The sequence below is a fragment of the Lagenorhynchus albirostris genome, chromosome X, assembly GCF_949774975.1.
Source record: "Lagenorhynchus albirostris chromosome X, mLagAlb1.1, whole genome shotgun sequence".
NCBI classification, from domain to species: Eukaryota; Metazoa; Chordata; class Mammalia; order Artiodactyla; family Delphinidae; genus Lagenorhynchus; species Lagenorhynchus albirostris.
In genome coordinates, this window is record NC_083116.1 from 111933012 (window position 1) to 111953215 (window position 20204).

A 20204-nucleotide genomic window follows, 5' to 3' on the forward strand; every position below is an offset into this window, starting at 1 on the left:
ACGAGACATGAGGATGGAAGCAAGAGGTTGGAGTGATGTGAGGAAGGAGTCACAAGCTAAGGAATACAGGTGGCCTCCAGAAGCTAGAAAAGGCATGGAAAATAAATTCTCCCCTAGAGGTTCAAGAAGAAACCAGCCCAACCTTGACTTTATTTAGCCTAGTTAAACTGATTTCAGATTTCTGGCCTCCAGAATTGTAAGAGGATAAACTTGTGGTAATTTTTTATAGCAGCAATAGGAAATGAATACACATATCTTTAGTCTTGTCTTTTTCAAAATGCCACATGAATAGAATCATACAATACTTCTGGGTCTTTGGGGTCTGGCTCCTTTCGCTTGGCAAAATGCACTTAAGATTCGTCCATGCTTAAGTTATGCATATTTTACTGCTTACAAAAATGATTCATTCATGTTATTGAGTGAATCAATAGATCTTTCCTTCTTATGACTGACTAGTGTTCCACCGTATGCATGTACCAGTTTGTTTATCCAATCACCTGTTGAAGGACATCTGGTTGTTTCCAGTTTTTGATAAAGATGCTATAAACATTTGCATACAAGTTTTTGTGTGTACATAAATTTTTATTTCACTTGGCTATGAAAGACAACTCATAAGGGACTTCCCTGGTAGTTCAGTGGTAAAGAATCCGCCTTCCAACGCAAGGGACGTGGGTTCGATCCCTGGCCGGAGAACTAAGATCCCACATGCCGCGGGGCAACTAAGCCCGCACGCCACAACTATTGAGGTCGCACGCCTCAATGGGAGAGCCCGCGTGTCGCAAACTATAGAGCCCATGCGCCCTGGAGCCCGTTCGCCACTAGAGAGAGAAAACCTGCACGCCACAACTAGAGAGAGGACCGCGCACTGCAACGAAGAGACTGTGCGGTAACAAAAAGATCCAGTGTGCAACAACTAAGACCCGACGCAGCCAAAAACATAAGGAAAATAAATAAACAAAATAAATATTAAAAAGACAAATCATAGGGATTCATAGCTTTTACGCCATGGAGATGTCGATTTAAATATCATTACCAGGGAAACATATTACTAAATAATACAAACAAAAAGAGTTAACAGGCTTTTTAAGGCCAAGGTTACATTCACAGAACAAGCCATAAGTTCTCAGTTCCAGATGGCTTACAAGTCCCCTTTGTCAGAAATAACATTTTCAAGGACATTTTAAGAAACCAGAATATCATCTTCTTATTCTGTTGCTGGGATTTCTTACACCAGCAGTTAGGAAGGGCCTGTGGTTTTTCAGACTAAATGATGAAATTCCATTATTTAAAAGTGTGAGAAATAAGGACAGTTCTAAGAAGATTAAAACTTACTATGGAAAGGAAAGGGGCAAAACAGAATTACAGACAATTGGAATAGGAGCGTGTAATGTTACCCACCCCTAGTCCTTAGTATTGTTTGCTATGAAACTTCGTCAAATAGTTTCATGAAACCATTACAATTTACCTGTTTTTTCCAACAGATATGCAGTGACACTTCTGCCAGGGGAGTTTTGCCTGAATAGAGAAAAAAATAAGGCATTCAAACATAAAAGTGGCAATATTTTTCCTTAAGGGACCAAAACTACAGAGGAAGAACTCTGAGTTGCACCCCTCAATGTGAAATCAGGTTCAAGTCATGTAATAAGCAAAAGGCTTGTAAAACCAACCTCAAAGTGGGTAACAAATATTTCTCAGGGTATGGGATTTTCTCCTACTTACAAGCTAACAAGTTGGCCTGTTACTATTTCCTGGGTGTCAGCAGCACAGTAGGCAGTATGAGCACCGTCAGCATATTTCTGTGGGTTCCCCACATCCCCAGGTCCAACAGGGGGCCATGCAGAGGGGCCAGGTGGACACAGTGCATGTCTGCATCACAGCCGCAGGATATTGGCCTTGGGAAATTCACATCTTTTACAGCAAGTCTGCTCTTTATCCCAGAGGGAAATATCACCTCATCCCTCAAGACAGCTCCCTGCAAACACAGCCCTGAGAAATGAGCCAGGTAAAGTGGTCGGGGCCTTGCATTCTTGCCATATAAAACAAGAACAAGCAGGGCCACTCTGGGCTGTGTCAGATTGTATCTCCCAATAATATTATGCCCAGAGAGAAGAGAGGCCATCTCTCCTTCCACATGAAGTGAACAATAAGACGTACTGCCCAAAGTTTTGTCCCTAGAATATTTTCTTTTACCACTATTTTTCAGTGGTAAAATAGAGGCTAGAATGCAGCTACATTCTGCCTTTATCTGGTTCCAGCAAACTGTGCAAAAACCAGGCCTGTGCTTTTTCTCTGTTAACCAGTCATAGAGAACTCTCTAGGAAGCCATAAATGCGGATTAAGTGAGAAGTTAATCAGTAGGAACAAGTACTGGAGGAGTTTAAAACACCTCTTCAGGCAGTTTACTTGTGCCTTCTGACTAGCTTGGACTCAATCGTATATATAACGTTATTATTTTCAAACAGAATACCACTGTCACATCCAACTTTATGTTTCCATGGATCAGATAACACCTAGTTCTTGACGGTCATTTCAAGTAGCATACCTCACTCTCCTTTTACCTTCCAGATCTCCTGCCCATGCTTTCCAATGAGTGAACCCACCCAGAAGCTAGAGGGCTAGGAAATCTGTTGATACAGTCCCTTCCCAGGGCCAGGGGAGGTAGAGAGGGGTGGAGTGAATCTCGAAGGGCAAATGGAAGATATCCAGCACAGCCCATAAATGGCATTGATGTCATTGGTGTGATTTTCTAAAACATTAAACCACTCTTGGTAACGTTCCAAACAAAACAACACACACTGCTTTCAATTTACACAGTAGTTCCGTTCCTGGAAAATTCCAGGATACTAAAACTGTTCAGAAAATACTTTTGAGTTATGCTCGCTTCAGCAGCGATATACTAAAATTGGAATTATACAGAGAAGATTAGCATGGCCCCTGAACCAGAATGACATGCGCATTTGTGGAAGCATCCCATATTTTTAAAAGTAAATTTTAGAAAAAGAAAAAAGTACTTTGACTTTATATGTAGAATGAGGTTAGGCTTAGGCTGAGACAATCACAGATAGGTTTCTCATACACACGACTGGCTAGGGGAACATTTAAAAATTATGTAAGGTGTAGAAAAATTCATCCCTGTGAATGTCACATGCATTGAAGGACATATGATATTCTTGGCCCCTGCCCTCTAACTGCCAGGAGATTCCTGCCAGGGGATTCCTGCCAGGGGATTCCTGTCAATCACTGTAACAACCAAAATAGCCCCATGTATTTTCAAAGCATACCCTTGGTGGTACTGCCCTCAGTGAGACCCTCTCCTAAGGTGAAACATTCATCCTTACAGAATTTGAGTCTGACACTTCATCCCCTTAGCGGCTGGGGGAGACAATAAATGGAAGAAATGACTTTTCAATTCATGGGTCCTTGTTCAATCCAATATACAAGTCTCTGACCCAGCTACCAAACACTTGCTGCCATTTCTAGCAACATACTGTGAATTTGAATTTTATGATTTAATATAAATAAAAAGTAAGAAGGGCTTCCCTGGTGGCGCAGTGGTTGAGAGTCCGCCTGCCGATGCAGGGGACACGGGTTCGTGCCCCGGTCCGGGAAGATCCCACATGCCGCGGAGCGGCTGGGCCCGTGAACCATGGCCGCTGGGCCTGCGCGTCTGGAGCCTGTGCTCCGCAATGGGAGAGGCCACAACAGTGAGAGGCCCGCGTACCGGAAAAGAAAAAAAAAAAGTAAGAAAATAACTGGACGCGAAGCTCAAGCTTCACATGGAGCCAGGTAAAGTTTATAAATAACCACATTTCATGTCACTTGAAATTAAACTATAACATTTTTCTAGTTTTAACTTACACATTTTAGGTAACACATACACATTATATAAAATTATAAAATAGACACAAAAATAAAAAGTAAAAACATAATATTCTGTGGTAGACAGAATAATGGCCCCCCTCAAAGATGTCCATGACCTAATCCCTGGAACCATTTACATGGCAAAAGGGATTCTAAAGATGTGACTAGGGAATCCCCAGGTGGTCCAGTGGTAGAAAATCCACCTCCCAACGCAGGGGACGTGTGCTCTATCCCTGGTCAGGGAACTAAGTTCCCACATGCAGCAGGGCAACTAAGCCCGCGCGCCACAACTACTGAGCTCTTGTGCCTCATCTAGAGCATACGTGCTGCAAACTACAGAGCCCATGTGCTCTGGAACCCACGCACCACAACTACAGAGCCCACACGCCACAACTAGAGAGAAGCCCGCACACCACAATGAACAGCCCACGAGCCACAGTGAAAGATCTCACGTGCCTCAACGAAGATCTCGGGTGCCACAACAAAGACCCAACACAGCCAAAAAGAAATAAAATAATTAATTAATTAATTATCTTTTTATTTTATTTTATTTTTCATACAGCAGGTTCTTATTAGTCATCAATTTTATACACATCAGTGTATACATCTCAATCCAAACCTCCCAATTCATCACACCACCATCCCCACCCCCCTGTGGCTTTCCCCACTGGTGTCCATATGTTTGTTCTCTACATCTGTGTCTCAAATTCTGCCCTGCAAACCGGTTCATCTGCACCGTTTTTCTAGGTTCCACATACATGCATTAATATACGATATTTGTTTCTCTCTTTCTGACTTACTTCACTCTATATGACAGTCCCTAGATCCATCCACGTCTCAACAAATGACCCAATTTCGTTCCTTTTTATGGCTGATTAATATTCCACTGTATAAATGTACCACATCTTCTTTACCCATTCGTCTGTCGATGGGCATTTAGGTTGCTTCCATGACCTGGCTATTGTAAATAGTGCTGCACTGAACATTGGGGTGCATGTGTCTTTTTGAATTATGGTTTTCTCTGGGTATATGGCCAGTAGTGGGATTGCTGGATCATATGGTAATTCTATTTTCAGTTTTTTAAGGAACCTCCATACTGTTCTCCATAGTGGCTGTATCAATTTAGATTCCCACCAACAGTGCAAGAGGGTTCCCTTTTTTCCACACCCTCTCCAGCATTTATTGTTTGTAGATTTTCTGATGATGCCCATTCTAACTGGTGTGAGGTGATACCTCATTTGTAGTTTTGATTTGCATTTCTCTAATAATTAGTGATGTTGAGCAGCTTTTCATGTGCTTCTTAGCCATCTGTAGGTCTTCTTTGGAGAAATGTCTATTTAGGTTTTCTGCCCATTTTTGGATTGGGTTGTTTGTTTATTTAATATTGAGCTGCATGAGCTGTTTATATATTTTGGAGATTAATCCTTTGTCTGTTGATTCGTTTGCAAATATTTTCTCCCATTCTGAGGGTTGTCTTTTCATCTTGTTTATGGTTTCCTTTGCTTTGCAAAAGATTTTAAGTTTCATTAGGTCCCATTTGTTTATTTTTGTTTTTATTTCCATTACTCTAGGAGGTGGATCAAAAAAGATCTTGCTGTGATTTATGTCATAGAGGGTTCTTCCTATGTTTTCCTCTAAGAGTTTCATAGTGTCCGGTCTTACATTTAGGTCTTGAATCCATTTTGAGCTTATTTTTGTGTATGGTGTTAGGAGATGTTCTAATTTCATTCTTTTACACGTAGCTGTCCAGTTTTCCCAGCACCACCTATTGAAGAGACTGTCTTTCCTCCATTGTATACCCTTGCCTCCTTTGTCATAGATTAGTTGACCATAGGTGCATGGGTTTATCTCTGGGCTTTCTATCCTATTCCATTGATCTATATTTCCGTTTTTGTGCCTGTACCATACTGTCTTGATTACTGTAGCTTTGTAGTATAGTCTGAAGTCACGAGTCTGACTCCTCCAGCTCCATTTTTTTCCCTCAAGACTGCTTTGGCTATTCGGGGCCTTTTTTGTCTCCATACAAATTTTACGATTCTTTGTTCTAGTTCCATAAAAAGTGCCATTAGTAATTTGATAGGGATTGTATTGAATCTGTAGATTGCTTTGGGTAGTATAGTCATTTTCACAATATTGATTCTTCCAATCCAAGGACATGGTATATCTCTCCATCTGTGTCATCTTTGATTTCTTTCATCAGCGTCTTATAGTTTTCTGCATACAGGTCTTTTGTCTCCCTAGGTAGGTTTATTCCTAGGTATTTTATTCTTTTTGTTGCAATGGTAAAAGGGAGTATTTCCTTAATTTCTCTTTCAGATTTTTCATCATTAGTGTATAGGAATGCAAGAGATTTCTGGGCATTAATTTTGTATCCTGCAACTTTACCAAATTCACTGATTAGCTCTAGTAGTTTTCTGGTGGCATCTTTAGGATTCTCTATGTATAGTATCATGTCATCTGCAAAAAGTGACAGTTTTACTTCTTCTTTTCCAACTTGTATTCCTTTTATTTCTTTTTCTTCTGTAATTGCCGTGGCTAGGACTTCCAAAACTATGTTGAATAATAGTGGTGAGAGTGGACATCCTTGTCTTGCTCCTGATGTTAGAGGAAATGTTTTCAGTTTTTCACCATTGAGAATGATGTTTGCTGTGGGTTTGTCGTATATGGCCTTTATTATGTTGAAGTAGGTTCCCTCTATGCCCATTTTCTGGAGAGTTTTTGTCATAAATGGGTGTTGAATTTTGTCACAAGCTTTTTCTGCATCTATTGAGATGATCATATGGTTTTTCCTTTTCAATTTGTTAATATGGTATATCACATTGATTGATTTGCGTATATTGAAGAATCCTTGCATCCCTGGGATAAATCCCACTTGATCATGGTGTATGATCCTTTTAATGTGTTGTTGGATTCTGTTTGCTATTATTTTGTTGAGGATTTTTGCATCTATATTCATCAATGATATTGGTCTATAATTTTCTTTTTTTGTATATTTGTCTGGTTTTGGTGTCAGGGTGATGGTGGCCTCATAGAAAGAGTTTGGGAGTGTTCCTTCCTCTGCAATTTTTTGGAAGAGTTTGAGAAGGATGAGTGTTAGCTCTTCTCTAAATGTTTGATAGAATTCACCTGTGAAGCCATCTGGTCCTGGACTTTTGTTTGTTGGAAGATTTTTAATCACGGTTTCAATTTCATTACTTGTGATTGGTCTGTTCATATTTTCTATTTCTTCCTGGTTCAGTCTTAGAAGATTATACCTTTCTAAGAATTTGTCCATTTCCTCCAGGTTGTCCATTTTATTGGCATAGAGTTGCTTGTAGTAGTCTCTTAGGATGCTTTGTATTTCTGCGGTGTCTGTTGTAACTTCTCCTTTTTCATTTCTAATTTTATTGATTTGAGTCCTCTCCCTCGTTTTCTTGATGAGTCTAGCTAATGGTTTATCAATTTTGCTTATCTTCTTAAAGAACCAGCTTTTAGTTTTATTGATCTTTGGTATTGTTTTGTTTCTATTTCATTTATTTCTGCTCTGATCGTTATGATTTCTTTCCTTCTGCTAACTTTGGGTTTTGTTTGTTCTTCTTTCTCTAATTCCTTTAGGTGTAAGGTTAGATTGTTTATTTGAGATTTTTCTAGTTTCTTGAGGTAGGCTTGTAAAGCTATAAACTTCCTTCTTAGAACTGCTTTTGCTGCATCTCCTAGGTTTTGGATTATCGTGTTTTCATTGTCATTGGTCTCTTGGTATTTTTTGGTTTCCTCTTTGATTTCTCAGTGATGTCTTGGTGATTTAGTAACATATTGTTTAACCTCCATGTGCTTGTGTTTTTTACGTTTTTTTCCCCTGTAATTCATTTCTAATCTCATAGCACTGTGGTCAGAAAAGATGCTTGATATGATTTCAGTTTTCTTAAATTTACTGAGGCTTGATCTGTGACCCAAGATGTGATCTGTCCTGGACAATGTTCCGTGCATATTTGAGAAGAAAGTGTAATCTGCTGTATTTGGATGGAATGTCCTATAAATATCAATTAAATCTATCTGGTCTACTGTGTCATTTAAAGCTTCTGTTTCCTTATTTATTTTCATTTTGTATGATCTGTCCATTGGTGTGAGGTGTTAAAGTCCCCCACTATTATTGTGTTACTGTCAATTTTCTCTTTTATAGCTGTTAGCAGTTGTCTTATGTATTGAGGTGTTCCTATGTTGGGTGCATATATATTTATAATTGTTATATCTTCTTCTTGGATTGATTCCTCGATCATTATGTAGTGTCCTTCCTTGTTCTTGTAACATTCTTTATTTTAAGGTTTATTTTATCTGATATGAGTATTGCTACTCCAGCTTTCTTCTGATTTCCATTTGCACGGAATATCTTTTTCCATCCCCTCACTTTCAGTCTGTATGTGTTCCTAGGTCTGAAGTGGGTCTCTTGTAGACAGCATATATATGGGTCTTGCTTTTGTATCCATTCAGCAAGCCTGTGTCTTTTGGTCGGAGCATTTAATCCATTCACGTTTAAGGTAATTATCGAAATGTATGTTCCTATGACCATTTTCTTAATTGTTTTGGGTTTGTTTTTGTAGGTCCTTTTCTTCTCTTGTGTTTACCACTTAGAGCAGTTCCTTTAGCATTTGTTGTAGAGCTAGTTTGGTGGTGCTGAATTCTCTTAGCTTTTGCTTGTCTCTAAAGCTTTTGATTTCTCCATCGAATCTGAATGAGATCCTTGCTGGGTAGAGTAATCTTGGTTGTAGGTTCTTCCCTTTCATCACTTTAAGTATATCATGCCACTCCCTTCTGGCTTGTAGTGTTTCTGCTGAGAAATCAGCTGTTAACCTTATGGGAGTTCCCTTGTATGTTATTTGTCGTTTTTCCCTTGCTGCTTTCAATAATTTTTCTTTGTCTTTAATTTTTGCCAATTTGATTACTACGTGTCTCGGTGTGTTTCTCCTTGGGTTTATCCTGTATGGGACTTGCTGAGCTTCCTGGACTTGGGTGGCTATTTCCTTTCCCATGTTAGGGAAGTTTTCGACTATAATCTCCTCAAATATTTTCTCTGATCCTTTCTCTCTCTCTTCTCCTTCTGGGACCCCTATAATGCGAATGTTGTTCTATTTAATGTTGTCCCAGAGGCCTCTTAGGCTGTCTTCATTTATTTTCATTCTTTTTTCTTTTTTCTGTTCTGCAGCAGTGAATTCCACCATTCTGTCTTCCAGGTCACTTATCCGTTCTTCTGCCTCAGTTATTTTGCTATTGCTTCCTTCTAGTGTAGTTTTCATATCAGTTATTGTATTGTTCATCTCTGTTTGTTTGTTCTTTAATCCTTCTAGGTCTTTGTTAAACATTTCTTGCATCTTCTCGATCTTTGCCTCCATTCTTTCTCCGAGGTCCTGGATCATCTTCACTATCATTATTCTGAATTCTTTTTCTGGAAGATCGCCTATCTCCACCTCACTTAGTTTTTCTGGGGTTTTATCTTGTTCCTTCATCTGGTACATAGCTCTCTGCCTTTTCATCTTGTCTATCTTTCTGTGAATGTGGTTTTTGTTCCACAGGCTGCAAGACTGTAGTTCTTCTTGCTTCTGCTGTCTGCCCTCTGGTGGATGAGGCTATCTAAGAGGCTTGTGTAAATTTCCTGATGGGAGGGACTGGTGGTGGGTAGAGCTGATGGTTTCTCTGGTGGGCAGAGCTCAGTAAAACTTTAATCCGCTTGTCTGCTGATGGGTGAGGCTGGGTTCCCTCCCTGTTGGTTGTTTGGCCTGAGGCGACCCAACACTGGAGCCTACCCGCGCTCTTTGGTGGGGCTAGTGGCAGACTCTGGGAGGGCTCACGCCCCAGAGTATTTCCCAGAACTTCTGCTGCCAGTGTCCTTGTCCCCACGGTGAGCCACAGCCACCCCCCACCTCTGCAGGAGACCCTTCAACACTAGCAGGTAGGTCTAGTTCAGTCTCCCCTGGGGTCACTCCTCCTTCCCCTGGGTCCCAGTGCGCACACTACTTTGTGTGTGCCCTCCGAGAGTGGAGTCTCTGTTTTCCCCAGTCCTGTCCAAGTCCTGCAATCAAATCCCACTAGCCTTCAAAGTCTGATTGTCTAGGAATTCCTCCTCCCGTTGCTGGACCCCCAGGTTGGGAAGCCTGATGTGGGGCTCAGAACCTTCACTCCAGTGGGTGGACTTCTATTGTGTCCACTCCAGTGGGTGGACTCCAGTGGGTGGACTTCTATAAGTGTTCTCCAGTCTGTGAGTCACGCACCCAGCAGTTATGGGATTTGGTTTTACTGTGATTGCGCCCCTCCTACTGTCTCATTGTGGCTTCTCCTTTGTCTTTGGATGTGGGGTACATTTTTGGTGAGTTCCAGTGTCTTCCTGTTGATGATTGTCCAGCAGCTAGCTGTGATTCTGGTGTTCTCACAAGAGGGAGTGAGAGCATGTCCTTGTACTCTGCCATCTTGGTTCATACCTCCAATAAATCTTTAAAGATGTGATTAAGTGAAGGATCTTCTTATAAAATTTTTAAAAATAAATTTATTTTATTTATTTCTTTTTGGCTGTGTTGTGTGCAGCCCAGTGTGCGGGCTTCTCATTGTGGTGGCTTCTCTTGTTGCAGAACATGGGCTCTAGACATGCAGGCTGCAGTAGTTGCAACATGCTGGCTCAGTAGTTGCAGTGCGTGGGCTCTAGGGTGCACGGGTTTCAGTAGTTGTGGCACGCAGGCTCAGTAGTTGTGGCTTGCGTGCTCTAGAGCACAGGTTCAGTAGTTGTGGCACACGGGCTTAGTTGTTCCGTGGCATGTGGGATCTTCCCGGTCCAGGGATTGAACCTGTGTCCCCTGCATTGGCAGACGGATTCTTAACCACTGCACCACCAGGGAAGTCCCGATCTTTTATTATTATTTATGTATTTATTTATTATTTGGTTGCACCAGATCTTAGTTGCAGCAGATGGGCTCCTTAGTTGTGGCTCGTGGGCTCCTTAGTTGTGGCATGCAAACTCTTAGTTGCAGCATGCATGTGGGATCTATTTCCCTGACCAGGGATCAAACCCGGGTCCCCTGCACTGAGTGCCACCAGGGAAGTCCCTAAGTGAAGGATCTTGATGGAGAGATGATCCTGGATGATCCATGTGGGCCCAATGTAATCACAGGGGTTCTTATAAAAGGGAAGCAGGAGGATCAGAAGGCAGAGAAGGTGATGTGGTGATCGAAACAGATACTGAGTGATGTGCAGTCAGAGCCAAGGAATGCTAGGAGCCTCCAGAAGCTGGAAGAGGCAAGGAATGGATTCTCCCCTTGAGACTCCAAAAGGAACCAGCCTCGCAGACACCTTGATTTTAGTCCCATAAGACTCATTTTATACTTCTGGCCTCCAAACCTGTGAGAGAATAAATTTGTATTGTTTTAAGCTACTAATCTGTGGTAATTTGTTTCAGCAACAATAGGATGTTCATAAACAACCCCCTCCCCCGCCAACCAAAACAGAGGTCCACCATTGTTAACACCTTAGTACCTGTACTTCGAGATCTTTTCCTATACTATTATGTGTGTGTGTATGTATTTTTTACAAGAATGGATCACAGTGTCCATGCTATTTTATAACCTGCTTTTTTTAAGTCAACAAACTCCGTCTTTCCATTTCATCAAATACCTAGACTATATTAAAAATTTCCCAAATAACACAAAAATGTCCTTATCAGTTGTTTGCTCCAATCATGATCTGTTCAAGGACCACCCATAGCATATAATTATTAGGTACCTTTCGTTATAGTGTTGACTATTAGAGAGATGGTCCTACAGTTGTTCTGAGGACATACCACCTTCTGGGTTTGTTTAGTTGCTACCTCTTGGTGCTATTTAGTTTCTTCTTCTATTTGTTATTTTCTGTAACAGTCTTATTAAACATTTTTGGCTAGAATATTTTATAGGCGATGGGTATTCATATTGAATTGCATTAGGGGAAACACATAATATATAGTTAATCCATTAATAATCTTAAGATTGATTACTCAGTTAAAGTGATGACTGCTTAATCCCTCCATTTTACAATTATATTTTTGCCCTGAAACTAGGAAGTGACCATTTTCCTTTTGCATTTTAAAAACATCCAGTGCCATCCATTCATTTTAACACCAGCTGATAACCATGATGATGATGATAGTGATCCTGATAATTTCTTTAAAGTTTGTGATGTTTTTCAAAATCTATCATCTTGTCTACACTTACTAATTGGCATTCTTCTGTGAAGTAGACCTTCCCTCACCAACTGCGGATATTTGGTTACCTGAAACACAGATTCCACTGAAAAGGCAGGATAAAATGCTTACTTGTTCACTATTAACTACCAATTTTCATAGTAAGTAGTTGATTTAATAGCTGCCTCAAATGGTGACAAATAAAATTTTTCAGACTTTCTCTATTTTGAACATCATTATCAAATCACGGGTTTTCATAGAATCTGTTTATTTCAATTAATTGCCACCATTAGTCTTTATAATGTTCTAAATGTCATGGCTGTGGCCAGTGGAACATAACCCCATTGATCTTCAAGAACTTTATGGATTTCTAGCACAACAAAATGTCCCTAGCTTTCCTTGTACTTTCCATGTCCCAGCCCTGGAATAAACTATTTCTCCAAAAGCACCCAGCTTCCCTTTAAGGCAGAATGGCTTTTCAGAGGCCACAACCTGAGCACGAGGGGGTGTTCGTTATTACTGAGGTGGCGTTGCTTTTAGGTCACTTCAATGGACAGAGCTAAAAAAAACACACATATTGTGGCAGACAGACTTTAGGGTGGCCCCCATAAGCCCTGTCTTCTGGTGTTCATACTTTTGTGTGTTCCCCTCCTCCTGAAAGTGGGAAGAACTATGACTTTCTTCTAGTCAGTAGTATATGCCAAAGGTGACAGGATGCATATGATTCCACACACACACACACACACACAAATATATATGATTATAGTATGTATGATTAATGCCAGCCTTACAAGGAGACTATCTCCCTTGCTGGTTTTAAAGAAGACAACTTCCATGTTGTAAGCTGCCTATGGAGAAGGCCACTTGGCAAGGAACTAAGAGCAGCCTCTGGCTGACAGCCAGCAAGAAACTGAGGCCTTCAGTTCAGCAGCCTGCAAGGAATGAATAAACCTGCCAACAACCATGTGAGCTTGGAAGCAGATGTGACCAGCCTCGGCTGACACCTCGACTGACACCTCGACTGAAGCTTTGTTAGTCCCTGAAGCAGAGCGTCTAGTTAAGCTATGCCCAGACATCTGACCCACAGAAAGTGTGATATAATAAATGTCTTGTATTAAGCCTCTAAGTGTGTGGAAATATTACTATGTAGCAATAGATAACTAGTATGCTATTTAATGATGGATTTACATGAATATTTTCAGTTCCATTTTAATATTACAATGTTTTCAATTTCTTGGATTTTATCCTAATATTTTTACCAATAATGGAACTACTGGTTCTATCCCCTGGAGGACTGCACACCAAATTGTGAATGAAAAACTGAAAATGAGGGATCTCCTCTCCTTTCTATTTTTCCATTCTTCCTCTCTTTGAATGGGAACATTTATTCATTCATATTTTTTTCTCTATGGCCTTGCTCATTTAAGTAAACTAAGTCTATGAAATCACTTCATAATACTTTTAGCCCTAGGATTCCTTTAAATTGTTATTACAAACTGTAATATTTCCTGTTAATATAGTACTTCATGGTTTAAAACAAATTTGTTCATGTATAAGTTTCTCTAATAAATTTTTGGAATAGCATTCAATTAACGGAAATTTGATTTAGGCAAAATTATCATACAAATTATTTGCCTCTCACTAACAGTATCTATTTCCCCAAACAAGGCACATCTATGCTTCAAAAAAAATTTTTAACAGTTAAATACACTTTCATTCTTCATATTTTTAATTAGCATATTAAACAGAAATTCAAAGTCCAAGCTCTGAACAACCACTTATGATGAATAAAGATGTCCCTAACCTAAACCATCAACTTCTTTGTTTTTGTTTTGTTTTGTTTTTTGATTTTTTTTTTTGGCTGTGCCGCGTGGCATGCAGGAATCTTAGTTACCCCACCAGGGATTGAACCCGTGCCCCCTGCAGTGGAAGCACGGAGTCTTAACCACTGGACGGCCAGAGCAGTCCCCACAACCTTTTTTTTGAATATTTGGTAACAAATATTTAATTTTCAAAATTATACAAGTACATTTATATTTCTATTATTTCTGCTCAACAATTAAATGTTGTCAAATGTCCACTTGAAATGGTATTATTAATACTGATGAAAGAAAAAACTCAGATTCATTTTGAATACTTGTCTATTAATACTTTCAGGTTCAACACAAGATGTTATAGAACAAATAATTCAGCCTGACAAAACAACATTTCCAACAAGTACTATTTCCAGTAACAATTTCTCTGCTGAATGAGACTTGACAGTAAATATTGTAAAATATCTCACAACCACCCTGCACATGGATCAATAAATATTACTGTAATGTATTTTTATTTATTTATTTATTTATTTTTGGCTGTGTTGGGTCTTAGTTTCTGTGCGAGGGCCTTCTCTAGTCACGGCGAGCGGGGGCCACTCTTCATCGCGGTGCGTGGGCCTCTCACTGTCGCGGCCTCTCTTTTTGTGGAGCACAAGCTCCAGACGCCCAGGCTCAGTAGTTGTGGCTCATGGGCCTAGTTGCTCCGCGGCGTGTGGGATCTTCCCAGACCAGGGCTCGAACTCGTGTCCCCTGTATTGGCAGGCAGATTCTCAACCACTGCGCCACCAGGGAAGTCCTACTGTAATGTATTTTATACAAAGTAGCAAGACTGGCTTTATAGAAGCTTGAGGAACAAGTTTCTCCTGACCAAAATTATCACACCCACTAAGAAAGAGATTAAGTTAGGCTTCCCTGGTGGTGCAGTGGTTGGGAGTCCGCCTGCCGATGCAGGGGACACAGGTTCGTACCCCGGTCCGGGAAGATCCCACATGCTGTGGAGCAGCTGGGCCCGTGAGCCATGGCCGCTGGGCCTGCGCGTCCGGAGCCTGTGCTCCGCAACGGGAGAGGCTGCAACAGTGAGAAGCCCGCGTACCGCCAAAAAAAAAAAAAAAAAAGAGAGAGAGAGATTAAGTTATTTAATACACTTTTATTTTTAAAAATTAATTTATGGTTGTGTTGGGTCTTCATTGCTGCACGCGGGTTTTCTCTAGTTGCGGTGCGCAGGTTTCTCTCTGCAGTGGCTTCTCTTGTTGGGGAGCACGGGCTCTAGGCGCACAGACTTCAGCAACTGTGGCATGTGGGCTCAGTAGTTGTGGCTCGCAAGCTCTAGAGCGCCAGCTTAGTAGTTGCGGCGCACAGGCTCAGTTGCTCTGCGGCATGTGGCATCTTCCCGGACCAGGGCTTGAACCTGTGTTCCCTGCCTTGGCAGGAGGATTCTTAACCACGGCACCACCAGGGAAGTCCCTAAGTTATTTAAATCAAAAACTTTTCTGGCACAGCTTCACATCCTTAAAACACTGCTCTACGTCATGAAATTTCTCTCTGGATTAATAATGCATTGAAGAGGCTCAGGGAACCCTGAGAAAAGGGTCTGGGTTTTATTTAGCTCTGTCCCTTGGTCTAGTATAGAAACTGGCATATTAACTCAATTAATGTTAAATAAATGAATGGATAATTGGGGGAAGGGAGGCAAATGATACAATGAGATGGCCTTAGGTGGCTTTAAGTTACTCTGAAATATATTTAAATACCTTAAATGGAATAAAGAAATACAAAGCAATTAAGGACTGAAGGAAGCTAGCCAAAATCTTAAGTGAAAGCTGCAGATTTCCATGAATCAGTGAAAGAAATAGGGATTAATAGGCTATAAACACAGAAATGAGGATTATGTGGTCTGCAGATACAACCCCTACTTTGAAATTTTGGAATCCATGTTATATTGTCTATAAAAAGGGAATTAGTCTAGCCTTTGAGATCATGAGAAACTGGAGATCTACAGCCCAGATCTCACAACCCAGCCAGTCTATGGTCAAACAACCTCAGTCAAGAGACAATTTTCTCAAAAGTGCTATGGGCTCAACAGGGACAATACTGCCCTCTAGGGAGAATTTTAGAAGTTTGTGGGTACTTTTTCTTTGATAAAGGGAATCTTGAAAGCCACAAGAGAAAAAAGGCATTACCACTAAGAAATGAAAATCAGAATATCAGCAGACTTTGCATCAACCATCAACTGATACCAGAAGACAGTGGAATGATATTTTCAAAGTGAAAATGGAAATTATTAGCAACATAGGATTTTTTTTTTTTTTTTGCGGTACGCGGGCCTCTCACTGCTGTGGCCTCTCCCGTTGCGGAGCACAGGCTCCGGACGCGCAGGCTCAGCGGCCATGGCTCACGGGCCCAGCCACTCGGCAGCATGTGGGATTTTCCCGGACCGAGGCACGAACCCGTGTCCCTGCATCGGCAGGCGGACTCTCAACCACTGCGCCACCAGGGAAGCCCGCAACATAGGATTTTATACCTAGGTAAATTACCATTGTAGAGTAAAGGCAAAATAGAGATATTTACAGACATACAAAGAAGTAATTTACCACTCACAGACTCTCACTAAAAGAAATACTGTGGATGTACTGATTTCTGCTGGCAGTCAAGATAGAGTAAGCCCACTACAGTCTATCTCTCCCACTTCAAACAACTAAAATCTCTGGGAAAAAAACAGAACACCAAAAGCAACTACTTGAGAATCCTGAAAAGTAAGCAAAGGAGGTGAATTGAGAAGGGAAGTCAAAACTTGGAAGAAGTGACTCATACAGGGGTGATTTACCGAATTTTTATCTACATTCTATCCCAGCACTGATCAGAGGAGTCTCTAGCAGAGCTGCTGTAGGCAGTACAAGGAGAAAAACTCCAAGGAACCCCATACTTCTGGCCAGAGGTCTGAGAAAATGTGCCCCCGAAAGCTGGAAAGTGTAGAAAGAATCACAGAGTCAGCTGGAGAAGGGAATCCATTAATTCTGTGTATGAACCAGCAGAAATTCCAGGCTCACCTCTGAGCTGAGCATGCATGGGGCAGACCTAAAGCAACATAGCAAAGACTTTGAGAACTGAGCTATTACATGAAACACCACTCAAACTAACCCTTGAGGAGCGCATATGTAGGATAAGCCCCAAGTATTAGCTCAATGGCTTTGAAAACTGAACTGACACAGGGACCACTACACACAGAAGGTAAGCAAGAACTTGTAGACTGAACCTAACTAGGTTGATTGCCTGCTTTAAAAAAAAATCTCATCCATCAGAGGACTTTAACAGGACCCAGATTCTTATTTTAGGTTCAAAATATCCAGTATACAATCCAAAATTACTTGACATACAAAGAATTAAGAAAATGTGACTAATTCTCAAGGGAAAACACGTTCAACAGATGCCAAATCCAAAATGATGCAGATGTTGAAATTAACAAAGACTTTAAAGCTGTTATAAGTATGCTCTGTGAGGTAAACACACTGTTCAAATAAATGAAAAGGTAGTTCTCAGCAGAGTAAAAAGAAACTATAAAAACTAACCAAATGGAAATTTTAGATGATAAAAATACAATATACAAAATTAAAAATTCACTGGATGAGCTCAATAGAAGTAAATGTGTAATACATATATATAAAATATATATGTATAAAATCCTCATTATATATATGTATATATATATATATCACATATCTACTTCTACTGAGCTCATCTAGTGAATTATGTTTATATAAAATGAGGATTATGTGGATTGCAGGTACATCCCCTACTTTAAAATTTTGGAATCCATGTCATTTTGTCTATAAAAAGGGGATTAGTCTAGCCTTTGAGACCATGAGAAACTGGAGATCTACAGCCCAGATCTTACAACCCAGCCAGTCTCTGGTCAAAAAGCAACCTCAGTCAAAAGAGACAATTGTCTCAAAAGTGCTATGGGCTCAACGGGGACAACACTGCCCTCTAGGGATCATTTTGGAAGCTTGTGGGTACATTTTTTTGATACATTGGAGTCAAACTGCAAAACATCAGTGATAAAGAGAATATATATATGGAGAGTGAGACAGAGAGAGGGTTTGATTGACTGATTTTAAGGAACTGGCTTAAGGCAATAGTGGGGGCTGACAAATCCAAAATCTTCAGGGCAGGAGAGCAGGGGGGAGACCCAGGGAAAAATTGATGTTGCAGTCTTGAGTCCAAAAGCAGTCTGGAAGCAGAATTCTTCCTCAAGAAAGGTCCGTCTTTTCTCTTGAGGCCTTCAACTGATTAGATAAGACTCACCCACAATTATAGAGAAAATCTGCTTTATTCAAAGTCTTCTTATTAAATGTTAATCACATATTTTAAAATATCTTCACAGGAATATCTAAACCAGTTTTTGACCAAACACTGGGTACCATAACCTAGCCAAGTTGACACACAAAATTAACCATTACAGATGACAGAGGAGTTAGTGAGCTTGAAGATAGATCAATAGAAATTATCCAATCTAAAAAATGGAAAGAAAAAAATGGAAGAAATTTAGCAGAACTTCAGGTCTGTGAAAAAAATATCAAAAGGTCTACCATTTGTACCACTGGAGTCCCAGGAGAGCAGAAAGAGATTAGCACAGGAAAAATATTTGAAGAAATAATGGCTGAAAATTCCCCAAATTTGAAGACAAATATATAAAGATCAGCAAACCCACAAGATAAACTCACCAACAAAAAAGTTTTGTTCATTCTTCTCTATTACATATAGAGCATTTATAAAAAATGACCAGATATAAGTGACAATTAAGGTCTCAACAAATTTCAAAGAATCAATATTAAACAGACCTCAGACTTCCCTGGTGGAGCAGTGGTTAAGAATCTGCCTGCCAATGCTGGGGACATGGGTTTAAGCCCTGATCCGGGAAGATCCCACATGCTGCGGAACAACTAAGCCTGTGCGCCACAACTACTGAGCCTGTGCTCTAGAGCTTGCGAGCCACAACTACTGAGCCCGCATGCCACAACTACTGAAGCCCATGCACCTAGAGCCCATGCTCTGCAACGAGAGGCCACCATGGTGAGAAGCCCATGCACTGCAACGAAGAGTAGCCCCCACTCGCTGCCAACTAGAGAAAGCCTGTGCGCAGCAACGAAGGCCCAACGCAGCAAAAAATATAAATAATTTATTTTAAAAAATTAAACAGACCTTACTCTCTGGTGGAGAAGAACTATAAAAAGAAATTTAAAAAACGTTTAGCCAATTATACCACAATAAAGCTGAAAAAATTGTTTAGAACACTAAAATGCTACTACAGAACTCATGGGGGACTTCCCTGGTGGTCCAGTGGGTAAGACTCTGAGCTCCCAATGCAGGGGGCCCAGGTTCGATCCCTGGTCAGGGAACTAGATCCCCCATGCATGCCACAAGTAAGAGTCCGCATGCCACAATGAAGATCCTGCGTGCCGCAACTAAGACCCAGCACAGCCTAAATAAATAAATATTAAAAAAAAGAAAAGAACTCATGGGTTTAACAATAAATCATGGTTTGGCAAAGGATTCTTAGATATGACACCAAAACCATGAGCCACAAAAGAAAATATAGATAAATTGGACTTCATCAAAATGAAAAACTTTTGTGTTTCAAAGGACACCACCAAGAAAATGCAAAGAAAGGGGACTTCCCTGGCAATCCAGTGGTTAAGACTTCGTGCTTCCACTGCAGGGGGCACGGGTTCAATCCCTGGTCGGGGAACTAAGATCCTGCATGCTGCGCAGCGTGGCCCCCCACAGAAATAAATAAATAGAAAAGAAAAAATAAATAAAAAAGAAAAAGAAAATGCAAAGAAAACCCAAAGAATTGGAGAACATATCTGCAAATCATAAATCTGTTAAGAGATTTGTATCCAGACTACATAAAGAACTATTACAACACAATAAAGACAATCCAATTTGTTTTTTTATCTTATTTATTTATTTTTTATACAGCAGGTTCTTATTAGTTATCTATTTTATACATATTAGTGTATACATGTCAATCCCAATCTCCCAATTCATCACACCCCCACCCCCACCCCCGCCAGTTTCCCCGCTTGGTGTCCATACGGTTGTTCTAAAGACAATCCAATTTTTAAATGAGCAAAGGATTTGAATAGACATTTCTCCAAGGAAGATATACAAATGACCAATAAACAAATGAAAGGATGTTCAAAATAAACAAATGGGACTATAGGAAACTCAAAAGCTTCTGAGTAACAAAGGAAACCATCAGCAAAATGAAAAGACAACCTACCAATGAGAGCAGATAGTTTCAATTCATATATCCAATAAGGAGTTAATATTCAAACTATAGAAAGAAC

At 40.4% G+C, this 20204-nt stretch overlaps 1 non-coding gene across 1 annotated transcript; it reads left to right on the top strand.

The window, feature by feature from the left end:
* Positions 1-2874: 2874 nt before the first annotated feature.
* Positions 2875-2980, top strand: LOC132514217 (U6 spliceosomal RNA). Its single transcript, XR_009538701.1, has one exon. It is a non-coding gene; the product is annotated as a U6 spliceosomal RNA (small nuclear RNA).
* The last annotated feature ends 17224 nt before the right edge of the window (positions 2981-20204 follow it).